Genomic DNA, 15,480 nt, shown 5'->3' on the forward strand with positions numbered 1-15,480 from the left:
CTATGGAAACCTAAGAAAAATGTTTCTAAACATACAAAATAGTAATAATATTGAAATAGTAAATAAATGTCAAATATGTACAAGATGTGTACAATAAAGGCATCAATATGAATTGTCTGATCATCCTATTGATACCAAATTATTAGGTCCTGCTAATATTGTGACTTGTTGCCTAAACTTACAGTTAAAAGAAATGCGGCCGGGCACGGTGGCTCACGCCTGTAATCTCAGAATTTTGGGAGGCCAAGGCGGGCAAATCACGAGGTCAGGAGCTGGAGAACATCCTGGCTAACACGGTGAAACCCAGTCTCTACTAAAAATACAAAAAATTAGCCGGGCATAGTGGTGGGCGCTTGTAGTACCAGCTACTCAGGAGGCTGAGGCAGAAGAATGGCATGAACCTGGCAGGCAGAGCTTGCAGTGAGTGGAGATCACACCACTGCACTCCAGCCTGGGCGACAGAATGAGACTCCGTCACAAAAAAAAAAAAAAAAAGGCTACGTTTCAGTTAAACATCACTGAATATAAAGATACAAGTTTTTACCTGTCTAAATTATTGGACCCCCTGAATTCTATCCATGTAACCAGGTTAAGAATCCCATAACACAGGCCGGGTGCAGTGGCTCATACCTTTAATCCCAGCACTTTGGGAGGCAAAGGTGGGTGGATCACGTGAGGTCAGGAGTTCAAGACCTGCCTGGCCAACATGGTGAAATCCCATCTCTACTAAAAATACAAAAATTAGCCAGGCGTGGTGGTGGGCACCTGTAATCTCAGCTACTCTGGAGGCTGAGGCAGGAGAATCACTTGAACCTGGGAGGCGGAGGTAACAGTGAGCCAAGATCACGCCACTGCACTTCAGCCTGGGCAAAACAGAGCAAGACTCCATTCAAAAAAAAAAAATCCCATAATGCATCTATCTACACAATAAAATGCTACGTAGCCTTGAAAAGAGATATAAAAAATAAACACAGAAAGATAAAAGATAAAGAGGCAAACAGTGTGTTCAAAAGAGTTAATATACATGTTTGGAAAAAAAAAAAAAAAACTGGAGAGATACACCAAAATGTTAACAATAGTTATTTCTGGGTAGTAAGATGACGTGATTTTTTTTTCCCCTAATTTGTCTGTTTTCTTCTTCTTCTTTTTTTTTTTTTTTTACAGTGAACATACTGTAACAAGAAAAAAAAAATGCAAGCTATTAAACTGGGTAAGGTGACTTAACATCCCCTAAATAAACTTGAGTTGTTTTTGCAGATAAAAGCCCATATTAGATTTCAAATTTGACATCAGGAGTTCAATGACAAAATGAAATTAGGATCATAAATTTAAATAAGCCACAAAACATTAAAAATAAGAGGGACTTTGGAGGCCATTTAGTGGAAGTCCTTTATTTCACAGTAGAAAGACCCTGCGCCCAGTACTAATTCTAGAAGCCTTAAGTGCTGATCTCTGCATAGTTCACTCTACCCCCATAAATGTACTCATTTATTCTCTAAACAAAATGATGCAACATATCTACGTTTGGAAACTAGACCATATTCTCCAAAGTGGAAGTAATCCAGACTGTGATTAAGACACAACCAACAATTAAGCTTTCAGTGGCAAAGTCTGGACATTCCAGCAGATGGGGATGGTACCATGCAGAATAAGACTTTCAAAATTTAAATGAAACATCACATTCTCTATTTTTCAAGGGAGAAAAAGAGCAGGAAACTTATTTTTGAAGTCCAGGGAGAACTAGGCAACTTACAACTATCACCACATTCCTCAATACAACCCCATGGAGAAGACAGGCATTACATCCACTTTACAAGCATTAAAGCCATGGCACAAAAAAGGTGAAGCAATTTGACCAAGCACTCAGATCTCACTCAAAACCCAAGCCCTTCCCCAACCATGCCCTTTATATAGTAATACTGTAAAATTCCATCTTGTTGTTTTTTAAAAAGCACACAAGTAATAAGTAAAAGATGCTCACTTTCACTTCTCTGCAATGTTCCTTGTCCTCAATCCTACTCTTTTCTCTGAAAGAACAGTTCGAGATATTCCTTTTGTACCATTTTCTATGCATTTGTGAACACTGTTACCAACACTGGTACTATTCAACTTTAAGTTCTGCCAATATGATAGGTCAAAAAATACACTAATTAATAAATGAGAATCTTGAGTGTCAGGCACTAGCTAGGCAACCAGGATATAAGTGAAGAAAAAAAAAAAAACAGTTACAGCTCTTGTCTTTTTGGGGTTACTATTGTAGTGGTAGAGAAAAACCTGATAATGGTATAAGTGATAAAGTATAATTGTGAGTGAGGTGCCAGGAAGGAAAGAGACATCAGTATACAAAAGTATGTAAGATGGTTTCTGGCCTAATGGGGTAACAGTAGTTAGAATTTCCTTGGGTAAGTATGCCTTTCAGATATTTGTTAATCTCATTTGCAGTGTTAATCTAATTTGATTGGAAGGTTGAAGCATTTTTTTCAGATAGAAAAAAAAAAGCCACTAGCTATCAATTTTCAGTTTATATCCTTTGCCCTCTTTAAGAATGAGTTCTTATACTGTGGCTTTTACTTTGCATCAATAAGCCAGTACTTATTGTCCTCTAGAAAGAGAAATACCCTAAAAGAAGGAATACTCTAAAAATAATTTTGTTACACTTTTCTAAGCACTACATTTAAAGTGCTTTAAACTAGACGATTTACAGAGGCCTCTAGTTTTAAATGTTGTTTTCCTTTAAAAAAAAAAAAAAAAAAGATTGCATAAAATAAATTTGATCTCTCCTTCTCTGCGTTTTCAGTCGGAACCAAAAGTTACCTAAGCTACATTTTTGTCCAAGACAGTCAGATTGCTGGTAAAAACTAACTTCAATCAACCTGCATGAAAATGAGTAGACCACTTACAGTTAGTTTGTATTTCTGTGTTCATTGGGAAAGAATCTAAGGAAGTTGTAGGTTCAGGCTGGTTTCACAGCTATTCTAAATTTAGATTCACACATACCATGCACACACACTCCCCTCTATACTTAGGGACATGGAACTGCATAGGTGTGAATTCAAGATGATTACTATTCCTAGCCTTCTTTAACATTTTAAAGAGTTAAAGTTGCTAGTAAGGATGTCTGCTGCCCTAAGCCTGACTTATAGCATTTTCCCCAAGGGATTTTATTCATTAGGAACTAGATGATGATGAACCAACATACTACATATCTTTAACTTTGCAACAGGGAAGGAATTGCAATTGTCTTTAAGACAGTTTCAATAGTTGCTATCCTCTAGTTGTAAAAAAGATTATCAGGAAATTCAATATAGGAAAAGATTTAAAAGACTAACAGAAAAAATAACTGTTCTGCTTATAACGAAAATGGGAATATGAGAATTCTGCTTACCAAACCTGAAAAATTACAGTTACAATATTCAATGGTGATGAGCCATTTAGGTAATTTTTTCTTCTCTATGTATATGGTTAGACAGGACTCTCCAACTGCTGAGAGAATCACACAGAAGGAGAGTATCTCCACCAAGAATGCAACCATCAAGAATTTTAACAATATCAAAACTCTTCAACTTGGTAACTGTATTATAAGAATCTCTCTAAATACTCATAAACGTTAGGAAAGATTTACTTACAAAGATGCCTGTCACAATGCAATCAATTGTGAAAACTGAAAATAACTATTCTGTCAAAATGGACTACGAACTTAGCCATTAAAATATATACCTCAGCATACGACAAAGGAGAATACTTAAGTGGTTGAGGAAAGAAAGAAAGTCGTATAAAGGCAAGACTACAGCTGCATGAAGACATTCAGAAATACGGACAGAACTCAAAGATCAAAAACAACTGAAGTAGACTACAGGTAGCAGCACATATAAATCTTTACTAAAATTTTCAAATTGTTTATAGCAAATGTAAACTTCTCAAAAAATATTCAGATAATTTTAAGAAATTATAATCTGGGTATGGCTCTCTGACAAAAGAATTCACAATATATATTTCAAAAAGTACATTTAAAGAAAGATGAGCTGTCTTCTTTTAAGAAAATAATTCAGTAAAAAACTTTTCTGGGATGCTATTTGGTCATATGTTTTAAGAGTACGTTTATACCTAAGTACAAACATTCAGAAGTAGTTTAGTACTTCTAAGATTCTACTGTGAGGATAATGGTCAAATTTTTTGTTTTGTTTTGAGACAGGCTCTGGCTCTGTCACACAGGCTGGAATGCAGTGGTGTGATCTCATCTCACTGCAACCTCTGCCTCCCAGGCTCAAGCGATCCTCCCACCTCAGCCTCTGGAGCAGCTAGGACTACAGGCACAGGCCACCACATCCAACTAATTTTTTTTGTATTTTTTTGTAAAAACAGGGTTTCATCATATTGCCCAGGCTAGTCTCGAACTCCTGGGCTCAAGAGAGATCCACCTGCCTTAGCCTCCCAAAGTGTGAGAATACAGGTGTGAGCCACTGCATCCGGCCCAAAGGTTTTCTTAATGTGGAGATTCATCCCCACATTAAGAGTTAATAAAATAATAGCATGTACAACTTCAAATAAGGAGGATATGAAGAATTATCTCTACCCAATTCCCTACCCCAGAGATACCTTTTCAAAGATTCTTTTATGTATACAAGCATGTATACACATAGCTTTAAAAAATATATGCACAAATGGTCAAATATACCATTTCAATTGAAAATATACTTTCAAGTATTTTAAGAGTTCTTTCCATATCTGTATACAGAAATCAACTTCATTACCTTATGGCAGCATGGCAGTCCCTTCCATGAACATAATGTATCTAACCATTTCTCCACTGATAAGCATTCAGGCTTCTTCTAGTAGTTTTTATTTCTTCAACAAATAAGGCAATGAACATCCCTCAACATTGATCTTGACTTACTTGGGCAAGCATACTTGATAAATGCATACATCTTACAATCCAGTACATTTAAAATTGATAGATGTTGGTCAAAATTGCCCCAAGAGCCACACCAGTTTAAATTCCCAACGATATGAGAACTATTTCTTTGCACCCTTGCCAAGTTTTACTTTTTATGAACCTGACAGGTAAACAATAGAACCCAGTGTTTAAATCAATGATGGGGTTCTGAGCTGAAGGACAAGATGTCTACTAAACATCCCAAGTTCAGGCCCATGCCAAGGTCCTGCTGTTTGCTCTGCTTAAGATACTCCCGCTCTGGCCTTAAACCAGTTTCTCTGCATGGTTGGCTACTTGTTATTCAGTCTTCAGCTTAAATGTTATTTTCTGAGAGATAGACCTCAATTGTATGTGGGGCGGCAATTTAATAACAAACCCCTTCCCCCATCCTAATCATTCCTTATCACATCCCATTGCTTAGTTTTCATATTGCTGAGTATAATTTGAAATTGTGGCCAGGAGTGGTAGCTCATGCCCGTAACCCTAGCACTTTGGGAGGCAGAGGTGGGTGGATCACTTGAAGTCAGGAGTTCGGGACCAGCCTGGCCAACATGGTGAAACCCTCTACTAAAAATACAAAAATTAGCCAGGCATAGTGGCACATACCCATAGTCCCAGCTACTTAGGAGGCTGAGGCAGGAGAGGTTGCAGTGAGCCGGGATTGCGCCACTGTACTCCAGCCTGGTCAACAGAGTGAGACTCCATCTCCAAAAAAAAAAAAAAAAAAAAAAAAAAAATTGTATTACAGTTGGCGCTCCCTACCTGTGGGTTCCACATCTGTGGATTCAACCAACCGCAGATCAAAAATATTTTTTAAAATGTGTCCGCATTAAACATGTACAGATTTTTTTGTCAGTATTCCCTAACAATACAGTATAAATATTTACATTGCATTAGATATAAGTAATCTAGAGATGGTTTAAAGTATATACACAGGAGGACATGCATGGGTTAGATACAAATACTGTACCATTTTACATCAGGGACTTCGACATCTGTGGATTTCGGTATGCACAGGAGGTCCTGGATTCCCTACAGATAACCAGGGACAACTTCTGTTTCTGCTCCATATTTCTTCATAGCTTTTCTACAGGAGAGCAGACACAGTGTCTGCCCTTTTCACGTCTGTATTCACAACATCTAGAAGAGCTTATTAGTGTTGACTAAAAGAAGTACAGAACAGTCTTTTCATATGTGTCCCCCCATCCCTTTGAAAAAAAAAAGTTGTTAGTCTCATTAATTCCTAAGAAAACTCTGTTAATTTAAGAAAGTTAACCTTCTGTTACCCATTACACATATTTTTTCCTCCTTGGTCACATATTTAAATTATATAATTCAATGGTTTTTAATACATCCAGAATTCTGCAATGGTTACAATTTTAGAGCATTCCATCATCCCCAAATGAAACACACATCCTTTCAGATGAGATCAGGTGCGATCACAGTGGTATGGCCATAGACAGAAACTGTATCCTTTCAGCAGTCTGTCGCTAGGGATTTTTTTTTTAAGTTCAGCGATACATATGCAGGTTTGTTATATGGGTAAACTCGTGTCACAGGAATTTGTTGTACAGATTATCACCCAAGAGTTAAGTCTATTACCCAATGCTTGTTTTTTTCTGATCCTCTCCCTTCTCCCACCCAACACCCTCGAATGGGCACCAGTGTCTATTGTTCCCCTCTTTGTGTCCATATGTCTGTACCATTTAGCTCCCAGTTGTGAGAACATGTGGTATTTGATTTTGTGATCCTGTGTTAGTTTGCTAAGCATTACGGCCTCCTGCAAAGGACATGATCTCCTTCTTCATAGCTATGTAGTATTCCAGGGTGTATACGTACCACATTTTCTTTACCCAGCCTACCACTGACAGGCATTTAGGTGGATTCCATGTCTTTGCTATTTGAATAGTGCTGCAATGAACACACGTGTGCATGTGTTTTTATGGTAAAACGATTTATATTCCTTTCGGCATATACCCAGTAATGGGATTGCTGGGTTGAATGGAAGTAGTGTTTTTAGCTCTTTGAAGAATCAATACACTATTTTCCACAATGGCTGAACTAATTTATATTCCCACCAACAGTGTGTAAGCGTTCCCCTTTCCCCCACCCAACCTTGCCAGCATCTATTATTTGACTTTTTAATTGCAGCCATCCTGACTAGTATGAGATAGTATCTTATTGTGGTTTTGATTTTCATTTCTGTTTTTTGTTTTGTTGTGAGACAAAGTCTTGCTCTGTCACCCAGGTTGGAGTGCAGTGGCATGATCTCGGCTCACCGCAACCTCTGCCTCCCAGGTTCAAACGATTCTCATGCCTCAGCCTCCCGAGTAGTTGGGATTAGAGGCGCCTGCCACCATGCCCGGCTAATTTTTGTCATTTTTAGTAGAGACAGGGCTTCACTATGTTTGGCCAGGCTGGTCTCAAACCTCAGGTGATCCACCCACCTCAGCCTCCCAAAGTGCTGGGATTATAGGCATGAGTCACTGTGCCCAGCTTGATTTTCACCTCTCTAATGATCAGTTATAAAGTTTTTTCATATGCTTCTTGTCCACATGTATGTCTTCTTTTGAAAAGTGTCTAGTTCATGTCCTTTTCAGGACACTATCATTTCCCTCTTACCTCTCCCACCCCTAGGCAACTGTGAATCTATTTTCTGTCTCTACAGATTTACCTATTCTGGATTATTTCACATAAATTAGATCATATAATATTAAAATTTTTTTTTCACTTAGCATGTTTTTAAGATTCATCATTGTTTTAGCTTGTATCAGAACTTTTTTGTTTTTTTTAAAGCCAAATAACTTTTTTTTTTTGAGACAGCATCTGGCTCTGTCACCCAGGCTGGAGTGCAGTGGCACTATCTTGGCTCACTGCAACCTCTACTTCCCAGGTTCAAGCCATCCTCCCACCTCACCCTTCCAATTAGCTGACACTACAAGTGTGTGCCACCACATCTGGCTAATTTTTGTATTTTTTGTAGAGATAGGGTTTTGCCATATTTCCCAGGCTGGTGTCGAACTCTGGCTCAAGTAATCCACCGGCCTCAGCCTCCCAAAGTGCTTGGATTACAGGCGTGAGGCACCACGCCCAGCCAGAATTTCATTTCTTTTTATTGCCAAATAACATTTTATTGAATGGATATATGGGTACACCTTGGAGATACTGCGGGTTCAGTTCCAGATCACCTCAAAGTGAATATTGCAATAAAGTGAGTCACAACCTTTTTGGTTTCCCAGTGCATACGAAAGTTGTTCTTTGGCCAGGCATGATGGCTCACGCCTGTACTCCTAGCACTTTGGGAGGCCGAGATGGGCAGATCGCTTGAGCTCATGAGTTTGAGACCAGCCTAGGCTACATGGTGAAACCCCATTTCTACCAAAAATACAAAAATTAACAGGGCATAGTAGGGCATGTCTGTAATCCCAGCTATCTAGGAGCTTGAGGTGGGACGATAGTTTGAACCTGGGAGGCAGAGGTTGCAGTGAGCCAAGATTACACTACTGCACTCCAGCCTGGGTGACAGAGCCAGATATTGTCTAAAAAAAAAAAAAGTTATTTTTATATTATAGTCTATCAAATGTGTAATAGCATTGATGTCTTTTTAAAAAGTACATATCATAATTTTAAAACACTTCATTGCTAAAGAATCCTAACAATTGGGCCAGGTGCGGTGGCTCACGCCTGTCATCCCAACACTTTGGGAGGCCGAGGCAGGCAGATTAAGAGGTCAGGAGATCGAGACCATCCTGGCTAACACAGTGAAACCCCGTCTCTACTAAAAATACAAAAAAATTAACTGGACATGGAGGTGCACGCCTGTAGTCCCAGCTACTCAGGAGGCTGAGGCAGGAGAATCACTTGAAGCTGGGATGCAGAGGTTACAGTGAGGCAAGACTGCGCTGCTGCACTCCATCCTGAGTGACAGAGCAATACTCCGTCTCCAAAAAAAAGAATCCTAACAATTATCAGAGACTTCAGTGAGTCATAATCTCATTGCTGGTGGACGGGTCTTGCCTCAATGTGCATGGCTGCTGACTTATAAGAGTGGTAGTTGCTAAGGGTTGGGTTAACTGTGGTAATTTCTTAAAATCAGACAACCATGATGTTTGCTTCATAGTTGGATTCTTCCTTTCATGAAAGATTTCTCTGTATCATGTGATGCTGTTTGACAGCATTTTACCCACCACAGGAGAACTTTCAAAATTGGAGTCAATCCTCTCTAACTCTGCCTCTGCTATATCAACTAAGTTTATGTGGAAATTCTAAATCCTTTGTTGTCTTCAACAAAAATGTTCACAGCATGTGCACCAGGAGTAGATTATATCAAGAAACCATTCATCTGTAAGAAGCAATTCATCCCAAGTTTTATCATGAGATTGCAGCAAATTCAGTCACATCTTCAGGCTCCACTTTTAATTCTACTTCTCTTGCTATTTCCACCACCTATGTAGTTACTTCCTCCACCGAAGTAGTGAACCCCTCAAAGTCATCCATGAAGTTTGGAATCAGCTTCTTCCAAATTCCTGTTCATGTTAATATTCTGACCTCCTCCCATGAATCACAAATGTTCTTAAGAGCATCTAGAATAATGAGTCCTTTCCAGAAGGTTCTCCCAGATCCATCAAAGGAATAACTATGGATGGCAGCTCTAGCCTTATTAAATGTATTTTTTCAATAGTAAAACTTGAAAGTAAAAATTACTCCTTGATCCACAGGCTGCAAAACTTATCTTATGTTAGCAGGCATGAAATCATTAATCTCTTTGTACATCTCCATCAGAGCTCGAGTGACCAAGTGCATTGTTAATGAGTAGTAATATTATGAAAGGAATCCCTTTTTGTCTGGGCAGGAAGTCTCAACAGTGGGCTTTAAACATTCAGTTAACCATAGTGCAAACAGATGTGCTGTCATGACTTTATTGTTCCATTTATAGAGCACAGGGAGAGTAGATTTAGCATGTTTCTTAAGGGCCCTAGAATCTTCAGAATGGTCAGTAAGCACTGGCCTCAACCTGAAGTCGCCAGCGTCATTAGCCTGTAACAAGATAATCAGCCTGTTGTTCTTCAAAGCTTTGAAGCCAGAAACTGACTTTTCCTTTCTAGCTAGGAAAGTCCTAGATGGCATCTTCTTCCAAGAGAAGGCTATTTTCATCTACATTGAGAATCTGTTGTTGAGTGTAGCCATCTTACCAATGATCTTAGCTAGATCTTCTGGGTAACCTGCTGCAGCTTCTCCATCAGCACTTGCTGCTTCATCTTGCACATTTATGTTACGGAGACAGATTCTTCCTTTAAACCTCATGAACCAAAAAAAAGAAAAGAAAAAGAAAAACCTCATGAACTAACCTCTGCTAGCTTCCAAATTTTCTTCTGCAGCTTCCTCACCTCTCTCAGCCTTCTCAGAAGAGTGCTGGGGCCTTTCCTCTGGATCAGGTTTTGGCTTAAGGGAATGTTGTGGCTGATCTGATCTTCTATCTAGACTACTCAATCTTTCCCATATCAGCAAAAAGTCTGTCTTGCTTTCTTATCATTCATGTGCTTACCAGAGTAGCCCTTTTAGTTCACTGCAAGAACTTGTGCTTTGCATTCACAACTTGACTATTTGGAACAAGAGGCCTAATTTTCGGCCTACCACAGCTTTCGACATGCCTTCCTCACTAAAATTAATCATTTCTAGTTTTTGATGTAAACTGAGAGACATGTGACTCTTCCCTTCACTTGAACACTTAGAGGCCACTATAGGGTTATTAATTTGCCTACTTTCAATTTTGTTGTGTCTCAGGGAGGCCCAAGAAAAGTAGGAGAGAGACAGGAGAACGGCCAACTGGTGGAGCAGTCACAGCAAACACAACGTTTATCAATTAAGTTCACCATCTTACACGGAAATGGTTTGTGGCACGCCAAAACAATTACAAGAAGCAGCAAAGCAATAGTAAAAAAAGTTGGAAATATTGGAAGAATTATCAGAATGTGGCAAAGAAACATGAAGGAAGCACATACTTTTTGAAAAATGGCACCAACAGACTTGTTCAACACAGGATTACCACAAACCTTCAATCTGTATAAAATGCTGTTATCTGTGAAGCATGATAAAATAAAGCACCATAATATGAGGTATGCCTGTACTACATTCTATTCATCCATTCATCACCAGTTGATAGACATTTAGGTTGTTTCCACATTTGGGATATTATGAACAACACTGTTATAAATGCCCATGTACAAGTTTTTGTATGAACGTGCGTTTTCATTTCTCTTAAGGAGTGAATTTCTGGGTCACATGGTGATTCCTTGTTTAACCTTGAGTAACCGCCAAATTGTTTTCCAAAGCAGCTGCAACATTTCACATTAGCAATGTATAAGAGTTTCACTTTTTCTACATCCTGATCAACAATTGTTACTGCCTTTTTGCTACAGGCATCCTACCAGGTGTAAAGAGGCTCCACTGTTCAAAGATTGGACAATCTAAACAAAAATGGGTAACTGCAATGGATCAAGACACACCAAACACATTAAATCTATGAGTTCACAATGATACTAAAAAACAACTTACTGGTCAGCTCTGGAGAATGCTAGAGAATTAGCTCAATACTATGAAAGAAAGTAAAGAAAAATAGGCATTTAATTGTGCTTGATTATGTGAAGAAACGTTCTCTTCTGGTTTACCAAATAGTTGATGAAATTAAGTTTATTTTTAAACAAGCTATCAACTGGCTGGGTGCGGTGGCTCAAGCCTGTAATCCCAGCACTTTGGGAGGCTGAGATGGGTGGATCACGAAGTCAGGAGATCGAGATCATCCTGGCTAACACGGTGAAACTCCGTCTCTACTAAAAAATACAAAAAAACTTGCCGGGCAAGGTGGCGGGCGCCTGTAGTCCCAGCTACTCGGGAGGCTGAGGCAGGAGAATAGCGTAAACCCGGGAGGCGGAGCTTGCAATGAGCTGAGATCCGGCCACTGTTCTCCAGCCTGGGCAACAGAGCGGGACTCTGTCTCAAAAAAAAAAGCTATCTACTAATAAATGAAAAACAGAGATTTAGAAAACTGCTATTTGGCAACCCCTAATGTATCTAGGAAGTGACCATCAATGTCTGATGATATTACTAGACAGAAGTACTCAGGATCACCTACTAAGTATTCTTGCCAAGAAAGTCAAACCTAAGTCTGCTCAAGTCTCTAGCTATAATCACCAATTAACAGAAACTACAGGGGGCCAAGGGACATGTGAAGTACTGCCACGGTAATGCAGTCAGTAAAATCTGTACTGCAGATAATTTCATAGAACACATGACCTACTTTTCTCAAAAAATTTACAGCGGAGGCAGATGGAGAAAGCAACTCTAGACTAAAAGCAACTTGAGACATAATCACAATCCTAACAATCACAGAATCACAATCCTATTCTTGAAGGATTCAAAAAACAATTAGGCCTAATTTTTACTAAAGCTCACGAAATATATAGCAGTTAAGACAAGCGTGTGGTGAAACTTGGACTGGTTTATACTCTTGATGGCATAATAGTCTGACTGAATTCACTTGCAAATAAACTTTTGACGCGAGAAGATTTAATTTGCAAATGCAAGTATTAATAAGCTTTTAATCTGAGAAAAAAAAGCCAAATTTGGAAAAGATATGTACTAAAAAATTCATGAAAATGTTCATTACAGGCCAGGTGCTGCAGCTTATACCTGTAATCCCAGCACTTTGGGAGACTGAGGTGGGCAGATCACTTGAGGCCAGGAGTTTCAACTCCTGGCCAACATGGCAAAACCCCGTCTCTATTAAAAACACAAAAAATTAGCTGGGCATAGTGGTGCACACCTGTAATCCTAGCTACTCGGGAAGCTGAGGCATGAGAATCACTTGAACCCAGGAGGCAGAGGTTACAGTGAGCCGAGATTGTGCCACTGTACTCCAACCTGAGCAACGGAGGGAGACTCTGTCTCAAAAAAAAAAAAAAAAAAAAATTCATTACAGTATTATTTTTAGCAAGAAGATACCCAAGAAGCATGTAGTTTTGTTTACACGGCAAGAAGAGGATATGAACTGTTAAGTAGTTTTGATATATCCTCTTGACATATTTAAGTCATTAACATGGAAGACAATCTAGCAACAAGCAAAAATACTCATAAGGCTTAAGATACCAGGAAGAATACATGCTGTAGCTTCCCCTTCATCCTCCACTGCTAAAATGTCAATTTTAAAGAATCTGTAGCCATATTAGAAAACAAAAAAGGATATCCTCGGTGTGCCAAAATCAGGAAGAATCCTAAAAACAAGAAATATAGGCTGGACGCGTTGGTTCATGCCTGTAATCCCAGTGCTTTGGGAGGCTGAGGCAGGTGGATCACTTGAGCCCAACTAAATGATAATTAAAAAGACTTCACAACTCATAAAATGCACTTAAATCCATGCTCAGAGGGAAATTTACAGTCTTTGGTAATGTATTAAAAAGATTAAAAACCATGGGCCAAGAATGGTGACTCATGCCTGTTATACAAGTGCTTTGGGAGGTTCAGATGGGAGGACTGCTTCAGCCTAGGAGTTTGAGGTTACCGTGAACTATGATTGTGCCACTACCTGAGTGACAGAGAGAGACTCTGCATCCAGAAACATATGTATATAAAATTGGCCAGGCGCGGTGGCTCATGCCTGTAATCCCAGCACTTTGTGAGGCCATGGCGAACAGATCACTTGAGGTCAGGAGTTTGAGACCAGCCTGGCCAACATGGTGAAAACTTGTCTCTACTAAAAATACAAAATTTAGCTGGGCATGGTGGTGGGCGCCTGTAATCCCAGCTACTCAGGAGGCTGAGACAGAAGAATTGCTTGAACCCGGAAGATGGAGGTTACAGTGAGCTGAGATCATGTGCTGCACTCCAGCCTGGACAACAGAGCGACCCTTCATCTCAAAAAATAATAATAATAATAAAAATAAAATAAAATCAATGATCAGGGTAATATTAGTGAAATGGCAGAATAAGGACCTCTGGCAATTCTTCCTACATAAAAATAAAAACCAATGAGAACACTAGCAAAAAATTGTCACGATAAACTTTGTCAGAACTCTGGAAATTAAACCAAAAGCTTGCAGAAATTTGGGGAGTATTTGTTTAAAAAATAAAAACAAGATAGCTGAATCTTGGTAAGAACGACATTCTTTGTGGCCTTTTAATTTGTATTATTTTCATACCTTCCTCCCTAGCTCTACTATAACCCTGAAAAACGGCAAGCTGCATCACAGCAAAAATTAGCAGTCTGGAAACCAATGAAAGGACAAAACAGTGAGCCAAGATTGTGCCACTACACTCCAACCTGGGCAATGGAGGGAGACTCTGTCTCAAAAAAAAAAAAAAAAGTTCATTACAGTATTATTTTTAGGAGCTCAAGCCCCATTCTCAACGAATTGTCATTACTTGACCTTTTACATGATTATACACAAGGCCCCACTTATGCGGTTGTATCTGACCTGCCTCCGAGCTCACCAAGTACAGCTAGCCATTTCCCATTTCCCACGGAATATTTGTTTTAAAAAAAAAAATTAGAGGCAATTATTAAATATCCCAGGTGCCTGAGGCATTAGATAACAATTTAGGAACTCAACGGGCTAACCAAAAAAGCTTAAAAGGCTGGGTAATGAAATATGAGGCGTTATAAAAAACTCAACATATTCCTGGGAATCTAGGCTAACCTGCATGCTTGAAAAAAAAGCATTAGATTAGAAGGCCCTAAGCTCTCTCTTCTGGTTAACCTTGAGGCTCTGTACAAACAGGAAGTGAAGACTACTGCAGGGCTATAAACTGTCTGGCTCAGTGTGGAGGGCAACTGGGCCCCTTGTCAAAGACTGGGAAACTTACTGGTTCTAAGCATGTAAGGCAATTTCTGTCCATCATTAGCTGACTACTAAGATAACCAAGCAGAGACTTCAGTGGCCACATATTTAAAAAAATGCAAAGTTTACAGAATTAGCTGAGAAAAGCCACTAAATAAACAACAACAAACAAGAACCCTTCAGCCTATGGAGGAGGGATAACCCGATTTCTGGACTTGCTACATTATTTCCAATGTCCAATTTTCAAGACAAAATTTATGAGACATTCAAAGAAACAAGTATGGCCCATTCATGGGGAAAAAAATCATTAAAAATGGTCCCTGACAAAGACCAGAAATTACATGTATTAGACAAAGACTCTAGATATTTTAAATACGTTTGAAGAACTAAAGGATACCATATCTGGCTGTGGACAGTGGCTCTGTAATCCCAGCACTTTGAGAGGCCAAGAAGGAAGGATCACTTGAGGCCAGGAGTTCAAGTCAAGCCTGGGCAACACAGCAAGGTTCCAGTGCTACAAAAAAACAAAACAACAGGCTGGGCATGGTGGCTCACGCCTGTAATCCCAGCACTTTGGGAGGCCAAGGCAGGCATATCACAAGGTCAGGAAATCGAGACCATCCTGGCTAACAGGGTGAAACTCTGTCTTTACTAAAAATACAAAAAATTAGCTGTGCATGGTGTGGGCACCTGTAGTCCCAGCGACTTGGGAGG

At 39.4% G+C, this 15,480-nt stretch overlaps 1 protein-coding gene across 13 annotated transcripts in view; it reads right to left on the reverse strand.

Annotated features, from left to right (window-relative positions):
- Window positions 1-15,480, reverse strand: part of LOC105497484 (cytoplasmic polyadenylation element binding protein 1) — a 100,029-nt gene that overhangs the window by 40,325 nt on the left and 44,224 nt on the right. The window lies entirely within an intron of this gene.

Source organism: Macaca nemestrina, chromosome 7, assembly GCF_043159975.1.
Source record: "Macaca nemestrina isolate mMacNem1 chromosome 7, mMacNem.hap1, whole genome shotgun sequence".
In the NCBI taxonomy this organism is placed as follows: Eukaryota; Metazoa; Chordata; class Mammalia; order Primates; family Cercopithecidae; genus Macaca; species Macaca nemestrina.